This window comes from Scyliorhinus canicula, chromosome 5 (genome assembly GCF_902713615.1).
Source record: "Scyliorhinus canicula chromosome 5, sScyCan1.1, whole genome shotgun sequence".
In the NCBI taxonomy this organism is placed as follows: Eukaryota; Metazoa; Chordata; class Chondrichthyes; order Carcharhiniformes; family Scyliorhinidae; genus Scyliorhinus; species Scyliorhinus canicula.
This window is the reverse complement of record NC_052150.1, coordinates 200989876-201013967: the sequence shown is the minus strand read 5'-3', so window position 1 is coordinate 201013967 and position 24092 is coordinate 200989876. Positions and strand designations below refer to the sequence as shown.

Here is a 24092-nt window from a genome sequence, read left to right as displayed (position 1 = left end):
AACTTTGTGAGGTCTGTCAAAACCTGCTATCAAGTGTTTGATGAGCACCATTATCATCATGGTCTACTCACATTCTGTATCTATCCTGCAATTCTCATGCCCCACCAGTGATGTTGTCTTTGTAGTTAACATGCTCAATGTCTGTTTGCCGGTGGATTAACTCTGCAGCACAGCAGATTAAGCCAACCCCTGGTGTTCTTTGCCAAGTATAATTTACCCATTCTCCAGAAGAAAGTGTAGAGGCGGGGCCATGCCTGATCAATGTCTCTGTCATTGTATCGTCTCTCCCCTTCATTCACGGGACGTGGCCATTGCTGGCTAGGTAAGCATTTATTGCTTGTCCCTATTTGCCCTTGAGAAGGTGGTGGCGAGCTGCTGCCTTGAACCGATGCAGTTCCTGCTGTATAGGTACACTCTCAATACTGTTGCTGCCTTGAATCGATGCTGTCCCTGTGGTGTAGGTACACCCACAGTACTGTTGCTGCCCTGAACCGATGCAGTCCCTGTGATGTAGGTTATCTCCACAGTACTGTTGCTGCCATGAACCAATGCAGCCCCTGCGGTGTAGGGATACCCACAGTACTGTTAGGAAGGGAGTTCCATGATTTTCACCCACTGACAGTGAAGGAATGGTGATCTATTTCCAAGTCAGGGCGATAGGTGGCTTGGTGGGGAACGTCCAAGGGGTGGTATTCCCATTATGCTTCCTTTTGTTATTCTAATAGATGTACATTATACAGTTTATTTTTTTTATTTTTTTTATTTTTATAAATTTAGATTAGCCAATTATTTTTTCCAATTAAGGGGCAATTTAGCGTGGCCAATCAACCTACTCTGCACATTTTTGGGTTGTGGGGGCGAAACCCACGCAGACACGGGGAGAATGTGCAAGCTCCACATGGACAGTGACCCAGAGCCGGGATCGAACCTGGGACCTCAGCGCCGTGAGGCGGTTGTGCTAACCACTAGGCCACCGTGCTGCCCTTATACAGTTTATTTGTGTGAAAATAAATTAGTATTGAAAATGTTGGTGAGCTTATTGGTACAAAACTAATATTTCGGGATAAAATTCATGAATCTTTGAACAAGCTGGCTAACACCACCATACAATGATTATTGCAAAGATAAGGACACCTGAAGACCCATTGGCTTCAATTTACAGGTTTCACTGTACTAAAAGTTGGTATGTTGTAGTTGAAGGGTAGAATGAACATTGTAGCTGACTATGGGGCAGCACAGGGGGTAGCACTGTTGCTTCACAGCACCAGGGTCCCAGGTTCAATACCCGGCTTGGGTCACTGTCTGTGCGGAGTCTGCATGTTCCCCCTGTGTCTGCGTGGGTTTCCTCCGGGTGCTCCGGTTTACTCCCATAAGTCCCGAAAGACGTGCTGTTAGGTGAATTGAACATTCTGAATTTTCCCTCTGTACCCGAACAGGAGCTAGAATGTGGCGACTAAGGGCTTTTCACAGTAACTTAATTGCAGTGTTAATGTAGCTGACTTGTGACGAGAAAGATTATTATTATTATTGCTTTTAAGAATATACACAATTTCAACGCAGTGGCAAAATTTGCTTGTTAACCAATATAACCATGCTTATGAAGATGAAGAGCATTTGCATTTTTTGGTGTTTGTGCTTAATCATGTGAAGAATGAAATGACGTATTTAGTGCTGCTAAATGATGGAATAAATATGATAGCTAAATAGTCTTTGCCTTGTATATTTTAGGTAAAGGTTTTAACTGTGAGTTGAAAATGATTTCCTGCCTGTTTTTCACGCTCCGTCTTCCTGTTTTAGTAACTCTGGAAATTGATTGTGTCACTATAGAAACTGAAATATTACACTCCAGTCGTGTCTGTCCTTTAGCCATAGTTGTGAAATTGGTTTTGAGCCCTCTATCATTGTCAAACAAGAAAACCGCTTCGGTGCAGCATCTAATTTCTGTATTGTATCTCAAATTGAACAGAGGTTTTTACAAAATTAAGAATTTAACCTTCTCTTCCCCTCTAAGATGTATCTTACCAGATCAAAATTCTAAATATTCTTTCAAACATAATTTCTGCAAGGTTGCAAATTATTTTTATATGTACATATATATTTATCTCATGCATATACACCTGATCAGTAAAACATACATATTTAATAGTAATTACATAGCTCCATGGTATCTGATCAGTGCATTCATCTAGAGTCTTCAGAACTGGAGATTTAGTTGACTTGTAACCTGAAACATAAATTTGTCTAGATGCAGTTTGTACCTGAATTAATGTCCATGTTTCATTTTCCACCTATTGGGAATGACGGGAATATAATCAGTCATGGTGCATGGATGCAGTGGCGGCAGCACAATGATGCAGTCAAAGTGTTATTGCCATTTCCATCATGCACAATACCAGATCAGCTGTTTTCTTTTGCCTTGTCTGCCAGTGTTTTCTAACGATTTGTTGGTTGCATATTTGTTCTCCTGTTGGAGAATTGGGCTGCAATGTGTCTTTTGGAATGCAGATCTCTATGGACCCAATATCAATAGCTACTTTTATACAGTATGTGCAATTGATGGCTGTGTTTGCATTGTTGCTAACCACCCTGTTTATACTTAAATAGATCTTGCCGTTTTGGACTTCCAATTGTAAGAAGATTATGAATGTTCCTGGGCTTTTTTGCTGGAGAAATTTATTTTTTGAGCGCATTTCAGTATGGTGCCATAGAAAAGGTTTATATACAAGCTACATAAGGGCTCGCTGATTTGGGGGCGGGGGGGGAAGAGTAATATATTACCATGTATAGTGGTCTTTTTAATCTGGTAAGGCTGGAGAAGCAGTTATAGTTTGATACTATGGTCAATGATCCTTTCAGTGGCTTCAGCTGATGCAGTAGGTGTAGTTAACAGGCAAGTAGCAAAGAGTTGGGATTAACGGGACATTTTTAAGTTGGCAGGATGTAAGCAGAGGGTTCCGCAACGATCATTGCTGGGACTTTAGCTATTTGTAATCTATTTTATTTTTTAAAAAAATTAGTACCCAATTAATTTTTCCCAATTATGGGGCAATTTAGCGTGGCCAATCTACCTACCCTGCACATCTTTGGGTTGCGGGGGCGAAACCCACGCAAACACGGGGAGAATGTGCAAACTCCACACGGACAGAGAGTCAGAGCCAGGATTGAACCTGGGACCTCGGCACCGTGAGGCAGCAGTGCTAACCACTGTGCTGCCTGTAATCTATGTTATTGATGATGTATTAAAAATTACTGACCATACAAAGCGGAATGTAAGTGTTGATAAAAAGCAAACAGCTGTACATCAGCTCAAATGAGTGAGCAACAAATTGGCAGATGGGGTATTGTCATGGGAGTGTCGCTTTAAGAAATGTTTTTGTCTTATCTCATGGCTTCACAAATGTCATTATGTGGGTGGTGCTGGGCTGTGGCTCTGAGTTTTACTTTCGCTTTGAGTTTGGACAGGTTTGAACTGCACAGGTTGAAAAAAGTGTTTTTCTCTATCTTCATTTTAAAAGCTGTTCCAGACTACTTGGTAACTTAAAAGAGATAATTGCATTCGAGAAGGAATTCAAATCTGCTGTTTGAAAAAGGGAACAAAAGTATCAATAATAACAGTGTTATACCAGTGAGAATGCCGTGTGCTGGGCCACGTCTTTGAAAAGGGGTTTCTGGTTTTACTTGGATTTTGTTATTGAATTGGAACTGTTAAGGGGGGATTCATTAAGGGTTATACATATATTACTGTAGCAGTGTGGGGTATTTACGTTTGTAGTTGATGAAAATTCTTGCTGTGTGTGTTATACAAATGTTAATTAAATTCTTGGAATAAAGCTAATTTTTTAAAATTAAAAGCGCCTAAGAATTCTGTTGAATAACACCTGAAGGCAGGCTCTTCTGCTCATCCTAGCCAAATTCAACAAAAAGTTATAGGTCAGGTGAACTCCATTATATACTTTGGAGTTTTAAAAACCCTAGCCCATAATGGTATAATGTGGAGAAGTTGAGGTTGTTTCCTTAAGTAATATGAATAGAAAAGCGGAATATTGTTCAGGTGTGAAACGTGTAAATGTCTGTTTAGAGAGCTCATGACAATGAATACATGCTGCTTTAGTAAGCACAGGAAGGTGAATGCCATGTTGGCTCTTATTGTAAGAGGATTGGGGTCGAGGCCTGGGAAAGGGGATGAACAAGGTGCTAAACATGGGGGAACAGTGCTCCATGTTAGCCTGTGCTCATTGTTTCAGCAGTCTGTCAACTGGAGTGGCCTACTCACCAGATTTGCTGCTTTGAACACTGACCATCCCCAATCTGGAAGCTGTTCTGAGCAATAGCAATCATTAGCTGAGTAGGTTGTGCCAGATTACCCAGTCCCCATTTTCTTATTTGTCTCGTGGACTGTTCACCTTGGATGTTGTCGCTTCTTGCTTTTTCACTTTGTGCTTTTCACCAGATTGGCTGGAGGCTCTGTAGTGTAGACCTAGGGTAAGGTATAGTACCTAATTCCTTTATGTTTAATTTACCCCCACAAGGCCCCTCCCTACTTGATATCTCCTCTCATTCGTCCCTTGGGCGTGTGTGAAACATGTGTGTGCGTGCATGCGCGTGCACACACAGCGAAGGCCAGCTCAGAACGTGCACCACTCTGAGGTGATTCTTTAGCTCAGACCTAGTCCCCTCCCCCATCCCTCATGACCAGGATTGAGGACGAGTCTGTCCCTCTCTTATTCTGTCTGAATCACCTGAGGAAGGAGCAGTGCTCTGAAAGCTAGTGTTTGAAACAAACATTATTATAGAATTTACAGTGCAGAAGGAGGCCATTCGGCCCATCGAGTCTGCACCGGCTCCTGGAAAGAGCACCCTACCCAAGGTTAACACCACCACCCTATCCCCATAACCCAGTAACCCCACCCAACACTAAGGGCAATTTTGGACACTAAGGGCAATTTATCATGGCCAATCCACCTAACCTGCACATCTTTGGACTGTGGGAGGAAACCGGAGCACCCGGAGGAAACCCACGCACACACGGGGAGGATGTGCAGACTCCACACAGACAGTGACCCAAGCCGGAATTGAACCTGGGACCCTGGAGCTGTGAAGCGTTTGTGCTATCCACAATGCTACCATGCTGCCTTTAACCTGGTGTTGCAAGACTTCTTACTGTGCTCACCCCAGTCCAACGCTGACATCTCCACATCATGGCTACCATCTCTTATTCTGCTTCTTGCCAGCCCACTTGATTGGCACTCCCTCTTCCACTGACACAAGTGACAGTAGTGTATACCATCTATAAGATGCACTGCAGCAACTCGGTGAGACTCATTCGACAGCAGCTTCCAAACCCAAGATCACCAATTCGCTAAATTAGAAGCAAATTACCGTGGATACTGGAATCTGAAACAGAAACAGAAAATACTGAATAATCTCAGCTGGTCTGACCACATCTGTGGCGAGAAAAGGGAGCCAACGTTTTGAGTCTGGATGACTCTTTGTCAAAGCTGGAGAGAACTGGAAATGGGGTCAGATTTATACTGTAGTGGGGGCGGGTGGGAGGGGTAGGGAGCAGTGTGGGGGGGGGAGGGGGGGAGCAGTGTGGGGGGGGAGGGGGTGGGAGCAGTGGAGCTGGATAGGGGGCCAGCAGTTGGTGGAGGATAGACAAAGATGTCGCGGATAGAAGATAAATGAAATGTAAATGAGGTGATTTAAGGCTAAGAAGGGTGCTGATAGTGCACATAAAGAGATTAGAATGTGTGAATGGCAGAACACAGTGTGTAAAGGCAACTAGGAACAGTTGGACCAAGTGGAGTGGGAGGAAGGGGGGAATCAATGGTGAGGGATAAACAGATTAATGGAGGAAATGAAAATAAAAATAAATTGATAGAAATAAAAATGGGATAAAGTTGATGGAGAGAGTTCACAGTCTGAGGTTGTTGAACTTAAGTCCAGAAAGCTGTAACATACCTAATCGGAAGATAAGGCACTGTTCCTCCAGTGGTCTCCACTGGAACATTTGCAGCAGGCCAAGGACAGACATGTGGACGTGAGAGCAGGGTGGTGAGTTGAAATGGAAAGTGAGAGGAAGGGCTGGGTCCTGCTTGCGGATGGACCGGAGGTGTTCTGCAAAGTGGTCACTTGCTAAGACTCCTTGAACAGCAACTTCCAAACTATATCAGGAAGGACAGGTGGCAGATGCATGAAATGAAAAAATGAAAATCGCTTATTGTCACGAGTAGGCTTCAATGAAGTTACTGTGAAAAGCCCCTAGTCGCCACATTCCGGCGCCTGTCCGGGGAGGCTGGTACGGGAATCGAACCGTGCTGCTGGCCTGCTTTAAAAGCCAGTGACTTAGCCCAGTGAGCTAAACCAGCCCCGCATGGGGGCGCCACCACCTTTAACCTCCCCTCCAAGCCCCAAACCATCCTGACGTGGAACTATATTGCCATTTCATCACTGTTGCTGGGTCAGAATTCTGGAATGCCCTTCCTTGTAGCACTGTGGATGCCCCAACAACACATGGACTGCATGGGTTAAAGAAGGCGGCTCATCGCCACCCTTTCAAGGGCAATTAGGGATGGACAAGCCAGTGAAGTCCATATCCCATGAATGAATTAAAAAAAAATTAGTTAACCCTGCTGCTGCTTAGCACATATTAATGGTCATTTTTATTAATTACCCTTTCGAAATGATCAATTTATTGCTTTGACATCTTTTTGCTCAGCAAGTTGTTTGTTTTCTTCATACCTTAGCTTTAACAAAAAAAATTATGCTTAATGTTGTGCCAAGCCAAATCTCAGGCAGCTGCTTCTGGGTTTCTTGCAGTCGGGGACTGAGAGGCTATAACAGGACGTCTAATTGCTTTTTGCAGGGCTGGCAAAAGGGGTTACTTTTGCTCTGTTGGAAATGAGCATTTTCAACACTATGGTGGCATCTGTGCAGAGAACAAAGTCAGTGACCATTCATCAGAACTAGTTCAGATCATTGGTCTGAATCGTTGACTACATTTCTCTCTCCACATATGCTGCCTGGCCTGCTGAATATATCCAGCATTTCCTGTTTATATTTCAGATTTCCAGCATCTGCAGTATTTTGCTCTCCTATTGCGTGCCCCATGTTGAACATTTCTAAGTGTAGTTGATTTTGATTTAAAATGGAAAAATATTTATCACTCAACGCAAAGTGTAATTTTCCTGTTAACAAAGCCCACTTGTGTGGGTAGCAGTATCATATTCTTGCAGGTGAATTGATTTAATTTACTGAAAGGCCTTTTTTTTTTTGTTGCTATTTTTAAACTTCGAATTGAAACCAGAGTAATGCGCCAATAGAATATGTCACTGGTAGTTCAAGATACTCTCATTTGCACATAGGATTGTTTGTTTTGTAGCGCTTGAGGTTCAAGTATTTTCGAGTTGTGGTCCAGATATTGCAACGGTTCAAAGAAGCCGAGCTAGTTGCATAATATGAATGGCCAATTTGTGTGTAATTGTCTGGCAAAGTCACGGTTGTAAAGTGTATCATTCTTAAACCTGGGCTTTCAATAGGCTTTATAAATAAAGGCATAGAGTACAAAAGCTAAGAAGTTTTGTTCAACCTAAATAAAACCGTTGTCCCCACTTTGACTATGGCTCCCAATTCACTCAAAAGGATGTCGGGGGGAGGGTTAAAATGGGCCTGTACACAGGAAAAGCACCAAGACCCATGATTTCCCTCCCTGGTCATATTGAAGTACAAGATTAAGGAAGACTTGCTGCAATTGTTTCTCTCCTTGGGCAGTCCCTTGAGATTGAGAATTACTTCCACTCCTGTTTGGGCTCTGGGATGAGTCAAATACGCAATCCGTAGATCCTGCCAACGTGATGGTGTTTTGGAAATTTCTACAATGCCTTAATTTTGCCTCTCTACATTCCCAATGAAGCCTCTTGATGTGTTTGGTGCCTTCCTGAATGAACCTTCTTCATTTTGGTCAATCATAAGCCAGTGACTCCCATGAGTCAGCGGGGATGTTTGACCTATTCAGGGACACTTGTACGCATCCCTAAAGAAGTTCCATTGTCCTCGTGGGTGTCTGCTGCTACTGTGAATGGATTCCAAGCTGCAAAGTTGCTTCAGGAATTTGGTGTCGGGTGTACAAGCTACATGGCCTACCCAGCAGAACTAGTTTTTTACTGATTAGTGCCTGCAAGCTGGCTTGGGTGAGGATACTACAGCTGGACTGTTTTTCTTGCCACCAGGTTTGGAGGATCTTGCTAAGGCCCTATTGGTGGTACTTCTCCTGTGGTTTGAGCTTGTTGAAGGTTTTGCAAGCACAAGGGTCACTGTGCCTGATAAATAATGACGCCAAATCTTGGTTTGAGATCCTGGTCTGCAAATCCCTTTTCCTCAGTTGGCTGCAAACTGAGCCGACATTGGAGGCGAATATTGTCAGCTATGTCAGCTTTTATCGAGTGGAGGCTTCCAAGATTTGGAAAATGATCCAAATTTTCCAGGATCATGTCAGATTTTGAGTTCTTTAAAAAAAAATTCAATTAAGGGGCACAACGTGGCTAATCCACCCATCTTGCACATCTTTGAGTTCTGTGGGTGAGACCCATGCAGACATGGCAAGAACGTGTAAGCTCCAAACGGACAGTGACCTGGGGCTGGGATTGAACCCGGGTCCTCGGTGCCGTGAGGCAGCAGTGCTAACCACTATGTCATCGAGATTTTGAACTCTTAATTGATGAAGGCAGATGTTGTGGGTGCTAGTTGGAGCATGACCGTGGCTTTCAGGGAATTAAGAACCGTAGAAGGTTTACGGCACAGGAAGAGGACGAACGCCTTCTGAAAGTCCAAATAAAACATACCCACTGGCTCCCCTTCAGCTTTACAAGTTATATCCTCAAAGAGTTCCAGTAGATTATTCGAGCATGATTTCCCTTTCATAAATCCATGCTGACTCTTTCCAATCCTGCCATGGTTTTCCAAGTTCTCTGCTATAAAATCTTTAATAATGGATTCTAGAATTTTCCCCACTACCGATGTCAGGCTTACTGGTCTATAATTCCCTGTTTTCTCTCTACCTTCCTTTTTAAATAGTGGGATTACATTAGCTACCTTCCAGTCTGTAGGAACTGTTCCAGAATCTTGGCAGATAACCGATTCACTATTTCTCGAGCCAATTCCTTAAATACTCTGGGATGTGGATTATCAGGCCTGGGGGTTTAACGGCCTTCAATCCCATCAATTTCTCCCAATACCATTTCTCTACTAATACTGATCTCCTTCAGGCCCTGCTTCTCACTAAATCCTGTGTTCTCCAAAAGTTTTGGTATATTATTTATATTCTCCTTTGTGAAGACAGAACCAAAGTATTTATTTAGTTGGTCAGCCATTTCTTTGTTCCCCATCCTAAATTCCCCTGTCTCTGACTGTCTTCACCAATCTTTTTCTCACGTTCCTATAGAAACTTTCACAGTCAGTGCCCCGGAAGCTTGCTCTTATGCTCTATTTTCCCCTTCTTAAACAATCCCTTGGTCCTCCTTTGCTGAATTCTAAACTGCTCCCAATCCAGTCCTGATGATTTATCCGCTTTAAAGGATGTTTAGTGGAAGGGCCCATTTTCTCATATTCCTTGGAGAAAAAGTTGATGATGACCTACCTGGAGCTCAGTTTCTGAGTGAGCTCACATCAGCATCATCTGCATATTGGAGTTCAATGACTGAAGGTGGAATTACTTTGGTTTGGTTTGAATAGTTTCCTATCTGTTCATAGGAGGAGGTGGAGTTCACCCTGTTCGGCGCTTCACTCCAGAGTCCCAAAGCCACTTCCGTCACCAGTTCATCGTCCCATTTTTGTCTGACTTCATCCAGTGGTAGTCTTGTCCTGTCCAGTAGCTGCCCATAGGTGATCCCGTAGTCTCCCCCCCCCAAACCCTACTGTTAGTGTTTATCAGTTTCTCGAATAGTCTCTCGGGACCCTGGGGTATCTTGCCGTCTCCTTGTGGAGAAAGTATTTGATTTAGAGGAGTCTGAGTTCCTATCCTGTCGGTAGTTCCAGGTCTTCCATCAGTTCGCCCAAGGTTGCTAGTCTGTCCCCTATGTAGACATAGAACAGTACAGCACAGAACAGGCCCTTCGGCCCTCGATGTTGTGCCGAGCAATGATCACCCCACTCAAACCCACGTAGCCACCCTATACCCAACAACCCCCCCCTTAACTTTTCCCCCCCTTTCCAAGACCCAAGTGCGGAGACGTTGCTGACTGTTAGCGTCCCCCCATCCTGTCTCCATTATTTAAAGGTGGTGGCGCGCATGGCTGGTGGGAATTTGTGGTTTCCAGGATGGGAGCAATGGGGGTCATCTCGGTTGGACCAAAATACCGTCTCATCTGGTTCCATGTCTTTAGTGTGGCTACCACCACTGGGCAGGATATGTATATCATCGGGGGGGGGGGAAGAGGGGGAGGAGATGGAAGCGCTGCCATGGCGAGGGCCCGGAGGGTCATTCCCTTGCAGGAAGACTCCTTCATCCTCACCCATTTCCATGTGGGCAGCACGGTAGCATTGTGGATAGCCCAATTGCTTCACAGCTCCAGGGTCCCAGGTTCGATTCGGGCTTGGGTCACTGTCTGTGCGGAGTCTGCACATCCTCCCCGTGTGTGCGTGGGTTTCCTCCGGGTGCTCCGGTTTCCTCCCACAGTCCAAAGATGTGCTGGATTGGTCATGCTAAATTGCCCTTAGTGTCCAAAATTGCCCGTAGCGTTGGGTAGGGGTACTGGGTTATGGGGATAGGGTGGAGGTGTGGACCTTGGGCAGCACGGTAGCATGGTGGTTAGCATAAATGCTTCACAGCTCCAGGATCCCAGGTTCAATTCCCGGCTGGGTCACTGTCTGTGCGGAGTCTGCACGTCCTCCCCGTATTTGCGTGGGTTTCCTCCCACAGTCCAAAGATGTGCGGGTTAGGTGGATTGGCCATGCTAAATTGCCCGTAGTGACCTAAAAAGTAAGGTTAAGGGGGGGTTGTTGGGTTACGGGTATAGGGTGGATACGTGGGTTTGAGTAGGGTGATCATGGCTCGGCACAACATCGAGGGCCGAAGGGCCTGTTCTGTGCTGTACTGTTCTATGTTCTATGTTCTATGTTCTTGGGTGAGGAGCCGGTGGAGACTCGATGGGCTGAATGGCCTCCTTCTGCACTGTAAAATTCTATGTCTATTCCATATTGGGTTTACATATCCATCCCCTCACTCTCTCCGCCGTAGCTGCCCAGTGGTAGTAGTGTAGAATTCAGCAGGGCCAGGCCACCCATATTTTTCCTCCTTTGCAGTGTCAATTTGGGGTTCTTGGGTTCTTACCCCCCACATGAACGCCATGATCATTTTGCCTATGTTGTGGAAGAAGACCTTTAGGGATGAAGACCAGTATGGATCTGAACAGGAAGAGGAACCTAAGCAGTACGTTCACTTTGATGGTCTGCACACTCCCCTTCGGACTTTATTTTTGCAATAACTTGCCACCTTATCAAATGCTTTCTAGAAATCTAAGTACAGTACATTAGCACCTTTATCTACAACACATGTTACTTGAAAGAACTCCAATAAATTGGTTAAATATGACTTTCCTTTCACAAAGCTTTGTTGATTCTGCCTGATTACCTTGAATTTATCGAAGTGCCTGCTATAACATGGAATCCCTACAGTGCAGAAGGAGGCCATTTGTCTCACCGAGTCTCCACCGGCCCCCCCAAAAGAGCACCCTACCCAGGCCCATTCCCTCGCCCTAACCCTATTATTCCATAACTCCACCTAACCGTTGGACACTAAAGGGCAATTTAGCATGGGCAATCCATCTACCCTGCACATCTTTGGATTGTGGGAGGAAACCGGAGCACCCGGAGGAAACTCGCACAGATGCAGGGAGAACGTGAAAAATCCACACATTCACCCAAGGGGGGAATCAAACCCGGTTCCCTTGTGCTGTGAAGCAGCAGTGCTAACCTTTGTGCCACTGTGCTGCCATCTTTAACATCTTCATCTTCTGACAACAAAAGGAACTAATGTAGCATGGAATCAAATCAACTGAAAGTGGAGCCACTAAAATGAAAGGAATGTCAATGACCCAAATTAACGTGGGATTTCCTTAGATGAAATGATTTTGCCCGGACACACCCTCACTCCCACATTCATGCTTTGTATATAATTAACCTCTTTTCAACTTGTTGCACTCTCGTAGCAACATTGCGCCTCACAAAATGATGATCACTGTCACATTTAGACTGCAAAAAGACTAGTAAATATCAGTAACCGCACTCCCATATTACCCCTGAGCAATGACATGAGAGATCTTCTAGTATTTTTTAAAGTTTCTGTATTCTTTTCGAGCTTTTGTTTGATTAGGCTAAACAGGTAGTCAATTGCATGATGCAAGCCTTGGATCAAACAAGCTGTGCACCTGTTCCAACATAATGGTGAATCAAGCTCAGTGTGTATGTATAACCGAACAAAGTAAATAGCTTGTTGGATCATAACTTCAAATCTTAGCAGTGGGATGTCATTTCATTTAATAGCATAAGCATTTAAACAGCTCACTATGTTTAAATCGGAAAATCAATGGTAAACAGAATTATGGGGGCACTTTGGAATATTTTACAGTTAAATATAACAGCATCTCTTTTGCTCCAAGACTTCAGATTTGTTGCTTTTATACTGCTGGCAAAATTGTGTTTGCTATATTTTAGTTTGGGCAAATTATTCTATGTGCATTGCCAAATGTCCTCTCGCAGCAGCTAATGACTTGATGAGCCTTTTACCAACTGTACTCCGTTGCAATTGGCTTTAGTTTGTCACTAAGAAAACTCAGATTAGCAATTTACTCCGTATTTCCTTTTGTAAGATATTTGTAATGCAGTAAAGAGACTGAGTTGACGATTGACCTCTTGGGGACATGGAGTTATTTGTGCTGCACAGTAGTTAGCACTGTTGCTTCAGAGTGCCAGGGTCCCAGGTATGATGCCTGACTTGCGTCACTGTCTGTGCGGAGTCTGCACATTCTCCCTATGTCCGCGTGGGTTTCCTCTGGGTGCTCCGGTTTCCTCCCACAAGTCCCGAAAGACACGCTGTTAGGACATTCTGAATTCTCCCTCCATGTAGCCGAACAGGTGCCGGAGTGTGGTGACTAGTGGCCTTTCATAGTAGTGCTAATGTAAGGCTACTGGTGACAATAAAGATTATTATTAGTGGTATTGCCACTGGACTAGTAATCCAGCGACCCAGGATAATGCTCTGGGGACCCGTGATCAAATCTCCCCATGGCAGATGATGATATTTGAAATCAGTAAAAATCTGGAATTAAAAATCAAATGATGACCATCAATTGTCACAAAAACTCATCTGGTAGGGCCTACATGTGACTCCAGATCCACAGCCATGTGGTTGACTCTTAAATGCCCTCTGAAATTGCCATTTAGTTCAAGGACAGTTGGATGTGCAATAAATGCTGGCAGAGCCAACGATACCTGCATCCCATGAACAAGGAAATGAAATGAAGTGAAAATCGCTTATTGTCACAAGTAGGCTTCAAATGAAGTTACTGTGAAAAGCCCCTAGTCACCAGATTCCGGCACCTGTTCGGGGAGGCTGGTACGGGAATTCAACCGTGCTGCTGGTCTGCTTTTAAAGCTAGCTCTTTAGCTCTGTGCTAAACCAGCCCTTAGTTAAATCCCTTAAAAAAAACTCCTTAATTTAAGTAAGAAAGGTAGAAAAGTGTAGAATTACTGGTGGCAAGGAAACATTACTACATTACAATGTCCATGTCAAGTATATCTGAAAACGTTTAGTCAAGTACTTTGGAACAGGCTACTACAATCAAACATCACTGAATAAATGTGTTCTGCCCTTTATGGTTTTCTGACTGTTTCTGGTTGTAGGGGAGCTGATACAATGGCCCAGGGTGACAAAAGGAACTGCAGTCCAGCTCACTGTCAGTTTCCCACAGCGTTTTTACAGGCTTCTCAGCACAGATGTCCTTTTTAAAAAAGTTTACATTTCTAACCTTTGTTTTCTTCTGAGAGAATAAGAACATAATTATTTTTTCAGTGCAGGTGAAGTTGTTTGGTAATAATTATCACTTTTGCCATTTAAAATCTTATTTACTTCTGAATGTACCCGTTCTAATTCTTTCAGCCATCATCACTGTGGAACTAGTAGGCCAATACAGAAAGCCCACACTGTTGCAGTCATTTCAGTAGAGTCTATTGGCGAGGGCTATATCAGCACGCTGTATACAGGAGCGGGGTATTTCTGACAGCAACCTCCGGCTTTCTGATCTCGTTCGTGCATGTGTGAACGTCAGAAGTTCTCGTCTGATTGATCCCATCATAATGGTGAGCACTGATAGCCTCACTATGCTTATTATTGAGTCAACATTCTCTCTTCTGAGTTTAAATGTATGTAGTCAAGCCACTACAATATGTATATTGCACAATATGTATATTGCACAATATGTTTCCAGAACCCTGCTATTTAGGCCATTTAGAAAGTATATGTTTTTGTTACAAACATTGGCCTGTTTTAAGCTGTCTTTTGACATCAGATAGGTGGCGATGTTTGAATATTAGATTTCGGGTTTAAGTTCAACACCAGTTTTTAATAATTCTACAAATATTTTTCTTATGTTTCTGACAATGCACACATGAAAGACAGTATTGGAAATCAACAGAGTTCCTTGTTTCCTAATCATTAATCTGTCTATTAGTGCAGTTTTTTTCAAATTTCTTTTGCCCGGGACCCATTTTTACCAACCGGCCATCCTTCACGACCCATGCCACCCGAACTTCGCGACTCACCATTTTCACTTCTTTAATGTGACAGGTGAGTCTGCTTGATCCTCACAATCTCACTTGCTTCAATGCTAGTTTTCTGATAATTACTTCAGCTGATGATTTAAGATCTCACTGCATCTGTTGAAAAAAATGGATTGACCTCTAACTCGCCATGCTTAGTCTTCAAATGTCTTTGAAGTTTTAAGTGTTTTATACTTTAATTTGCCAGTGCTTTCCTGTATCTAAAACACATGAACCTTGCATCCTGATTTGCAGTAGCACAATTAATAAACCACACCTCATGTAATCATCTTTATGCTGCTTTGTTCCTGTTTACAGCTTCTTCATGGGCTGTTCCCCAGAGGCCCTAGAGTTCACAGCAGCACTGCTGACATCTACAAACTTGAGGAATCTCTCTTGCACCGAGAACACGTGGCATCAGTGAACGGGGCATGTGACCTGCTCCTTGCCGCCGCTCCAGGCAGGAAGACTCCCTTTAAAAAATAAATAAACAAATCTGCACCTGGTTCAGCGCGTTGATCTCGAGGAGGTGTTTGCCTCGCTCGGCTCCGGGCCTGTGCACTGCTGAGGGGGTACGTGTGCGTGGAACGGCTGGCATTCTGAAAGCCAGTCGCGGCTGGCATTTTTAAAAGCCGGTCAAGCTGTTGGGCACTATCTCCTGTGATCGAGAATGCCACGGTGCATTGCTCTGTGATCAGGAACGCCATGGCACATGGCCCCGCGACCCACCCGCTGGTCGTGACACTGGGTTTGAAAATTGCTGTATTAGTGTTTTTAATTCTCTTTTTGTTAGTTTTACCTGTTGCCTAATCTATTTCTTATTTCTTTCTACTGTTATAGACTTTGCAGGTCACAAAACCATGCTGCCTATCACTAATTTGTCCACTTGCTTCCAATTGGGAGTAAATCATGTCTCGAAGAATCTTCTCCAATAATTTATCTTGCCAGTGACGTAACGCTTACCAGCCTGTAATGTCCTAGATTATCCTTGCTACTCTTCTTAAACAAAGGAATAACATTAGCTATTCTTCAGACCTCACCGACAGCCAGTGAGGATACAAAGATTTCTGTCCAGCCACCAGCAAATTCCTCCCTTGCCTCCCTCAGTATCCTGGGATATATCCCATCAGGCCCCTGGGGACCTATCTACCTTAATGGTTTTCAAGACGCCCCACACCACTTCCTTTTTGACCTCAGTGTGACCCAAACTATCGACACTCCCTTTCCCACACTCATCATCCACCAAGTCCTTCTCTTTGGCGAATACTGATGCAAAGTACTCATTGAATATCTCGCCCATTTCCCAATATCTCTGGTTCCACGCATAGATTCCCTCCCGTCCTTGAGTGGGCCAACCCTTTCCCTGGCTACCCTCTTGCTCTTTATATACATGTAAAAAACCGTAGGATTTTCCTTAATCCTGTTTGCCAATGACTTTTCGTGGCCCCTTTTAGCTCTCCTGACTCCTTGCTTAAGCCCCATCCGACTTTCTTTGTATTCCTCAGCAGCGTCATCTGTTCCCAGTGTTCTAGCCCTCACAAATGCTTCCTTTTTCTTTTGGTCTAGGCTCAATATCCCTAATTATGCAAGATTCCCAAAACTTGCCATACTTACGCTTCTTCCTTACAGGAACATGCCGGTCCTGAATTCCTATCAATTGACGTTTGAAAGCCTCCCACATGCCAGATGTTGATTTGCCCATCTGCCCCAATCTAGTTCCTTCAGTTCCTGTCAAATATTGTTATCATTAGCCTTCCGCCAATTTAGCACCTTCACCGGAGAACTACTTTTACCTTTATCCAACAGTACCGTAAAAATTTCTGAATTATGGTCACAGTTCCCGAAATGCTCCCCTACTGAAACTTTGACCACCTGGTCGGATTCATTCCACAATACCAGGTTCAGTACAGCCCATTCCCTAGGTGGACTATCTACGCATTGTTTCAAGAAACCCTCCTGGATGCTACTTACAAATTCTGCCCCATCCAAGGCTCTATCCCCAAGTGAGTACCAGTCAATATAGGAGAAGTTAAAATCACCCACCACAACAATCCTGCTGCTTTTACATATTTCCAAACTCTGTTTACATATTTTCTATCTCCTGCAGGCCATTGGAAGGCCTATGGTGAAACCCCAACATTGTGACTGCACCCATCCTATTCCTGAGCTGCACCCATCCTATTCCTGAGCTCTACCCATATTGCCTCACTGCATGAGCCCTCTGAGGCATCCTCCCACAGTACAGCTTTGATATTCTCCTTAACCAGTAGTGCAACACCCCCGCCCCCATTACCCCCCCCCCCCCCCCAATCCCGCCTGAAACACTGAAATCCTGGAATGTTTAGCTGCCGATCCTGTCCCTCCCTCAATCAGGTCTCTTTAATGGCAATTACATCATAGTTTCAAGTACTAATCCAAGCTCTTAAGTCCACCTGTACATTGACATGAATATGAAAACGTTTCTTCTGGATTTTCCTTTCACCCTAGTTTTCCCCACCCCACTCCCCAAGTCAACCATTGAAATTGCAAGCTTTAAAAATGTAATTTTTTTTCTTGCCAGTATTTTCCCTACTCAATGAATTGATTCCTTGCTGATAGGCAGTTCTATGGGTGCTATTTAGTTTCTTCACCAAGTGGCTATTATTCATTTGTAAGCCCTGCTAGTTTTTTTCCTTTTCCATTTCACCTAGGATGATAAACTGAGGGTGAGGTAGTGTCATATTTCCATTGCGTTTCAGAAATTTTGAAAATTAATTGGCTGTAAACAAAAAAACTTGTCTAAATCAATTCTTCTGATATAACATGAGATTCAAAAAAGAATTCTGTTAATGTTAGCACTGGGGAATATAACTGGCATATGTGTTCCTTCAGGCCACTTTATTTACTGTAATGAAAATATTCTTATTTGTAACACAAGAACATAAGAACTAGGAGCAGGATTCGGCCATCTGGCCCCTCGAGCCTGCTGCGCCATTCAATGAGATAATGGCTGATCTTTTGGGGACTCAGCTCCACTTTCCGGCCTGAACACCACAACCCTTAATCCCTTTATTCTTCAAAAAACTATCTATCTTTGTCTGGAAAACATTTAATGAAAGAGCCTCAACTGCTTCAATGGGCAGGGAATTCCATAGATTCACAACCCTTTGGGTGAAGAAGTTCCTCCTAAACTCAGTCCTAAATCTACTTCCCCTTATTTTGAGGTTATGCCCCTTAGTTCTGCTTTCACCCGCCAGTGGAAACAACCTGCCCGCATCTATCCTATCTATTCCCGTCATAATTTTATATGTTTTTATAAGATTCCTCCGCATCCTTCTAAATTCCAACGAGTACAGTCCCAATCTACTTAACCTCTCCTCGTAATCCAAATCCCTCAACTCTGGGATTAACCTAGTGAATCTCCTCTGCATACCCTCTAGCGCTAGTACTTCCTTTCTCATGTAAGAAGACCACAATTGAACGCAATATTCCAGGTGTGGCCTCCTTAACACCTTATACAGTTGCAGCATAACCTCCCTAGTCTTAAACTCCATCCCTCGAGCAATGAAGGACAAAACTCCATTTGCCTTTTTAATCACCTGTAAACCAACTTTTTGTGACTCATGCACTAGTGCACCCAGGTCCCTCTGCACAGCAGCATGTTTTAATATTTTATCATTTAAGTAATAATCCCTTTTGCTGTTATTCCTACCAAACCTCACATTTGTCAACATTGTATCCCATCTGCCAGACCCTAGCCCATTCACTTAAACGTGACCAACAATTTAAACTGGACGTCTTGCTGTGCCCTTGAGCATATATCCAGGGATTTCTAGAGTAGTGGCAAGTTGAAGCTGTTTGTGATGATAAAATGTAGAATCCAATGCCATCTGGTCAATATTTAAATCTGTTGCACTTCTTTGTATGCAAATTTTGCATAATATTTTCATGAGGTTCACATTTTTCTATCTACTTAGCTGCTGATGTATTTGCCAGCTTTTGTGCTTGCTCACCCACTTCGTGTTTTCCTGATCACTGCCTATCGCTGTAAATTGGCTCACTTGCTTGAACAAGAGTATTGGTTACTCTTGAGGACAAAGTACTCAAGACCAAATTCTCATGCCAAATCTTTCACTGTCTTTTCCAGAATAAGCCCCCTCCCTATTTTCCCCAAAATGTAGCTCCAACCTACATAATAATAATCTTTATTGTCACAAGTAGACTGACATGAACACAGCAATGAAGTCATCGTGAAAAGCCCTTGTCGCCTCACTCTGGCACCTGTTCGGGTACGCTGAGGGAGAATTCACAATGCCCAATTACCTAACAGCACACCTTTTGGGACTTGTGGGAGGAAACGGGAGCACCCGGAGGAAACTCAAGCCCACACGGGGAGAATGTGCAGACTCCGCACAGACAGTGACCCAAGCTGGAGTTCGAACCTGGGACCCTGGCACTGTGAAGCAACAGTGCTAGCGACTGTGTTACCGTGCCCATTGCAACCTAATCTTTAGTTTCCTACTGCCTGTAGCTATGCCTCAGACCACTCTCTTGAACCCTCCCCCAAGATAGAACATGTTGACTCCTATCTATGCATATTCAAGACCTTAAAAATAAGTAATGGATAGATATTTATCCATCCCTAAAGGAGCAATATGAAGTTCACACACAGACATAAAATGTATAAAAGTTAAATAAACAAAGACTTTCAGAAAGAATGAGATAGAAACAGTGAAATAAATGGGAAGATGGAAAAGTTCAAGATCAAGACAATGAAACAAAAATGGGAGAGAAACTGCACTACAGTTGTGGGATGTAATGTATTTTTACTGCATGCAAAGTCATGAGAAATCAGTCATGTTATGTATTGTGTTCCAAGACACAACACAGACTTCGTAAAGTAGTGTAACCAGCAAATTTTACCCATGGTCTCTTGGAATACAGCAGTGTTCTTGTTTGAACCTTTCTAAGTATTGATGGGAAGTTTTTTTCTACCAATGCTTTCTCTGTGTCTGAGAAAAGTCTGAATTATACAATTTCTAACGTACATTTAACAATGTACTGAACAAAGCCGTTAATAGCGTATCTGGGAATCCAGGGTTTTATAAATAGAAGGGCAAAAGTACATAGGAAGTTATGCTAAACCTCAGTTGGAGTATTGTGTCCAATTCTGTGCACCATGCTTTGGAAAGGGGATACAGACTTTGGAAAGGGTACAAAATAAATTTCCATGAATGGTTTCGGAGGTGAATGAGTACAGATAACATGGATAGACTGGGAAAGCTGGGATTATTCATAGAGCAGAGAAGGAAGGCCATGAGAAGTTTTGATAGAAGTGTTTAAAATTATGAAGGGAGGGCAGCACGGTGGCACAGTGGGTCGTACTGCTGCCTCACGGCACCGAGATCCCAGGTTCAATCCCAGCTCTGGGTCACTGTGCGTGTGGAGTTTGCACATCCCCGTGTTTGCATGAGTTTCTCACCCACATCCCAAAGATGTGCAGGGTGGGTGGATTGGCCACGGTAAATTGCCCCTTAATTGGGAAAAATGAATTGGGTCCGCTAAATTTATTAAGAAAAAAAAAAAATTATGAAGGGTTAAAATAGAATAAATAGAGGAACTATTTAATCACCTTTATTAGTGAATATTAATGCTCGGAGAAGGAACATATCAGTTGATTAGTAAAGGAACGTCTTTAATGTAATGAGTGATTAGGATTTGAATAGCTGTTTGAAAGGTTGGTGAATACAGATTGGAAAGAGTGAGGGAATCAAACTAACTGACCTTCAAAAGAAGCAGCACGGATTTAGGGGGCTGAATGGCTTCTGCTCTGCTGCACTTTTCTATGGTTCTACGATAATGCAAAATAAATCTACATGTTTGATTTACTGAGGGACCTTGACAATACTAGATTATTGAGTGCTTTTAAATGATTGGTTTGGATTCTGGTCCTGATTCTAGTTTATCAAAATGTTATTTTAAAACATTTTCTTTTTATGCATTGATTTTTTTATAAAAATAGGCAAGACTTTAAAAAATCTCCCTATAGTATCTATATACCTGCAGGTCCTGTGTGTCATTAAAAACTGTCTTTGCGCAGTCACTCATCATGTCGCTTTCCAGGCAGCTAATTTTCTGTGAATGAAGCTGTTTGACAGACAACCAGTTTTCAATTAAGCTGCACAAAAGACAACCAGTTGCTTTCAAAAGGAGCATGGCCCTATTCTCTAATAATATACAAAGTAGCCTTCTTAGCTTTATTTATATTTTTAAAAATTCATTTTTACGGGATGTGGGCGTCGCTGGTTAGGCCATTTATTGCCGACCCCTAGTTGCCCTTCAGAAGGTGGTGATGAGTTGCCTTCTTGAACTGCTGCAGCCCTTGAGGACTTTTATTGCAGTTTTACTAATAGCAGGCACCATCATGCTTGTATGCAGGAATGGTGTGTTTTGAAAAAATGATTCTCTGAAGATCTTATCGTGAAATAAGTATAAAACTTCAGTATCCAATGCCATTTCCTCTTTTTCGTCAATCTTTCACCTTTATGGAGGGGAAACAATGTTTTACCTTGTTCTCACACCACTGATGTTAGGTAAGAGTTGAACACTGTTTTTCCCAGATGTTGATTTTTTTTTGTGTGCATGTGTTTAACAGCGTTCAAGACTTTTTGCTCAAATTTGAACCCTACTTTGAGATATATTGAACATCATCTACATGTGTCCAATCTCGCAATTATAACCAGGCAGAACAGAAAAAGGCCATTTGTCTAACATGCATCTGCTGGCTCTTTGAAAGAATGACCAGTTAATCGTAAGCTCCTTCTCCAAAGCCCTGCACTTTTTTACATTTTAGGTATATGTCCCATTCTCCTGTGAAACTTGCTATTGAATTTGCTTCCATGCCACCATGCTGTCATTCAGCACGTTCCAAATCATCATGACTCTGTGGGCGGGTATTTTGGGTCTTGTCCGCCTGGTGACTGGAAATTCCCGCCCGAGGTCAACGGACCGTTACATGGTCCAGGTTTCATCCGTGGCGATCTTGCATTGGCGCGACTGAAAAATCCAGCCCTGTGACTTTGATGCTGCTAGTATAATTTGTGTTAATGTGACAAAACAAGAATCAGCATTGTGATTCTTCTTCAAATAAACTATACACTCTTTCTAGTTTTATTCCTCTGTTAGGGTTAGTGTACTTGAGGAAAGACAGACTGGCTAGGTCATCACTCATCCATGTAGGTTTTTAGCCAGCTGTTAGTCAACTAGGCCGCATATTCACTGACCCAGTTGGACTGTTTCTTCTACCGATCAAATTTGAATGCTTCTCTTAAACCTTACAGAAAAGTAATTTAATGAGACAAATTTGTTCTAAAATCCTCTTGTAGCAAAGACGTCTAAAAGTAGCTTATTTTGGGTGAAGAGAGACAGCTAGGGATTTGATTCTGTTTGGAAGTTAATGTTCAGCTGCAGGCCAGATATAAAGTTGAATATTAGCAAGGAGAATTCCCAGGCATCTTTCTAGAAAGAGGTAGCAGCTGCCCTCTCTCGAATCATTAAGCAGATGGCATCATGGTACTCCAGGACATCATCATCTTCAGCATTGGCCACAAACCTTCCAACCTTAGAATTTGGCACTCAGCCTGGTGCTATCCAATACTAATTCCCAGCAAGTAAGCAAAAGTATTGGGATGTGACCTTGTATTAACATCCAATATATCTATCATATGCCGATCTATGGTGGCAGTATGTCTGCAAATGGAGAGGTGTATAAATGTGTAACTAGCAATGCTGTCCTTTGCAAGCTAGTCTCTGATCAACAATGGAAATCATCCCTGCAGGTATACTCACAGAAGATCCTATCAGACTAGATGTGATGTAACTTGCTTGGATATTTCAAGTATTTCTGCAAGATACTTGCTCCCACTGATATCTAGGCCACCAAATGTGAATGATGGGATTTCTGATGTGGTTGCATGTAAACTCCTTAGTTGAATCATCTTGTGTATTCCATTGTACCAGGTGTTATGATACTGTGAGGAACTATTAATGTTTAAAGCACTGATGGACAACCTAGACTAGTGAGTGGGCCGCATGAGGGGCCCTTATTTATCTCAGTGGACCGCAAGATTGAAATCAGGCTTGTTCATTTAACACACGCCGAATATTTCATAATGAGTTACAGAAAATGCTTAATCATTTCTATATTAATGCAGCTGGCATTAACTTCAAATAGTAAGTCGGCGCGGTGGCTACATGCAGGAGGAAGTGGTCACTAGGTAGCTTGAATTTAGTCCTATTTGCCCAGATCCTGGAATTTTTCTTTTGATAATTTCTACCCATCTGAAAGTAGAGGGAGCCTATCGTTTTTGAATGTCAAAAAATTCTAGAACCAAGATGTCTGCGGAAATCCTTCAACTGACTTGGAGGTTTCACGTGGCACCTCAGCAGGGAAGATGTCTGTGCCTGTCCCGATCATTGCAGACATGCTAACAGGGGTGCTGGCTACTGAATGTAACGAGCATTTTGAGAAGCAATGGAGAGTGATGTTTGAAACCCAACTTAAATCGATCGAGGAGACGCTGGGTCCTCTCTGAGAAAAGTTGAAGAGAACGTTGGAAGCTGTGAAAAAAGCATGGTGAGGCGTTGAAGGGAGTGGAGAAGCTCTGTTGAGGCAGTTTGGCCACTCTGCTTGGCTGGAGGCTGAGGACCCAGGTTCCAGCATTTATTGCCCATCCCTAAATGCTCTTGAGGGGCAATTAAGAGTCAGTCATATTGCTGTTGGTCTTGAGTCATCTGTAGGCCAGTCCAGATAAGGGCGTCAGATTTCCTTCCATAAAGGACATTAGTGAACCAAGTGGGTTTTTCCAACAATCTGCAATGGTTTCATGGTCATCAGATAATTTATTGAGTTTATATTCCATCACCTGCTGTGGTGGGATTCAAACCCAGGTCCCCAGATCATCATCATCATGGGTCTTTGGATTATTAGTCTAGCGACAAAACACTCTGTCACTGCCTCCCCAGTCTTGTGGTGGGGGGTGCAGGGATCTTGTGCATTTCGGGGCCTTGTTTTTAGAAGGGAGCTCTGCCAGTGTTGAGAAGCTCATGGACAAATTGTGTTTGCCGAGCTCTAACTTTTTCGTTTTTTTTCAAATTCACCATTTCTCACCAAGTTTTTTCTTTCCCCATGACTCCACCCTCTTCTTGTTTTGGAGACAATCCTGGCACAGCAGGACAGAGGATCTATTTCAAACTAGTATGGCCTTATTCTTTCTTCGGATTCTGCCCCTTTGGATGTAGTA

The 24092-nt window shown here is 43.2% G+C and overlaps 1 protein-coding gene across 5 annotated transcripts in view; it reads left to right on the top strand.

The window, feature by feature from the left end:
- zmynd11 (zinc finger, MYND-type containing 11) overlaps window positions 1-24092 on the top strand; it is a 254526-nt gene that overhangs the window by 39481 nt on the left and 190953 nt on the right. For 3 of the 5 annotated variants that reach the window (XM_038798349.1, XM_038798347.1, XM_038798348.1), the window contains exon 2: window positions 14153-14352. The exons of the other annotated variants lie outside the window; for them this stretch is intronic. The gene's annotated coding sequence lies outside the window, so the exon portion shown is untranslated. The remainder of the gene's footprint in view (window positions 1-14152; window positions 14353-24092) is intronic. 5 annotated transcript variants of the gene reach the window in all.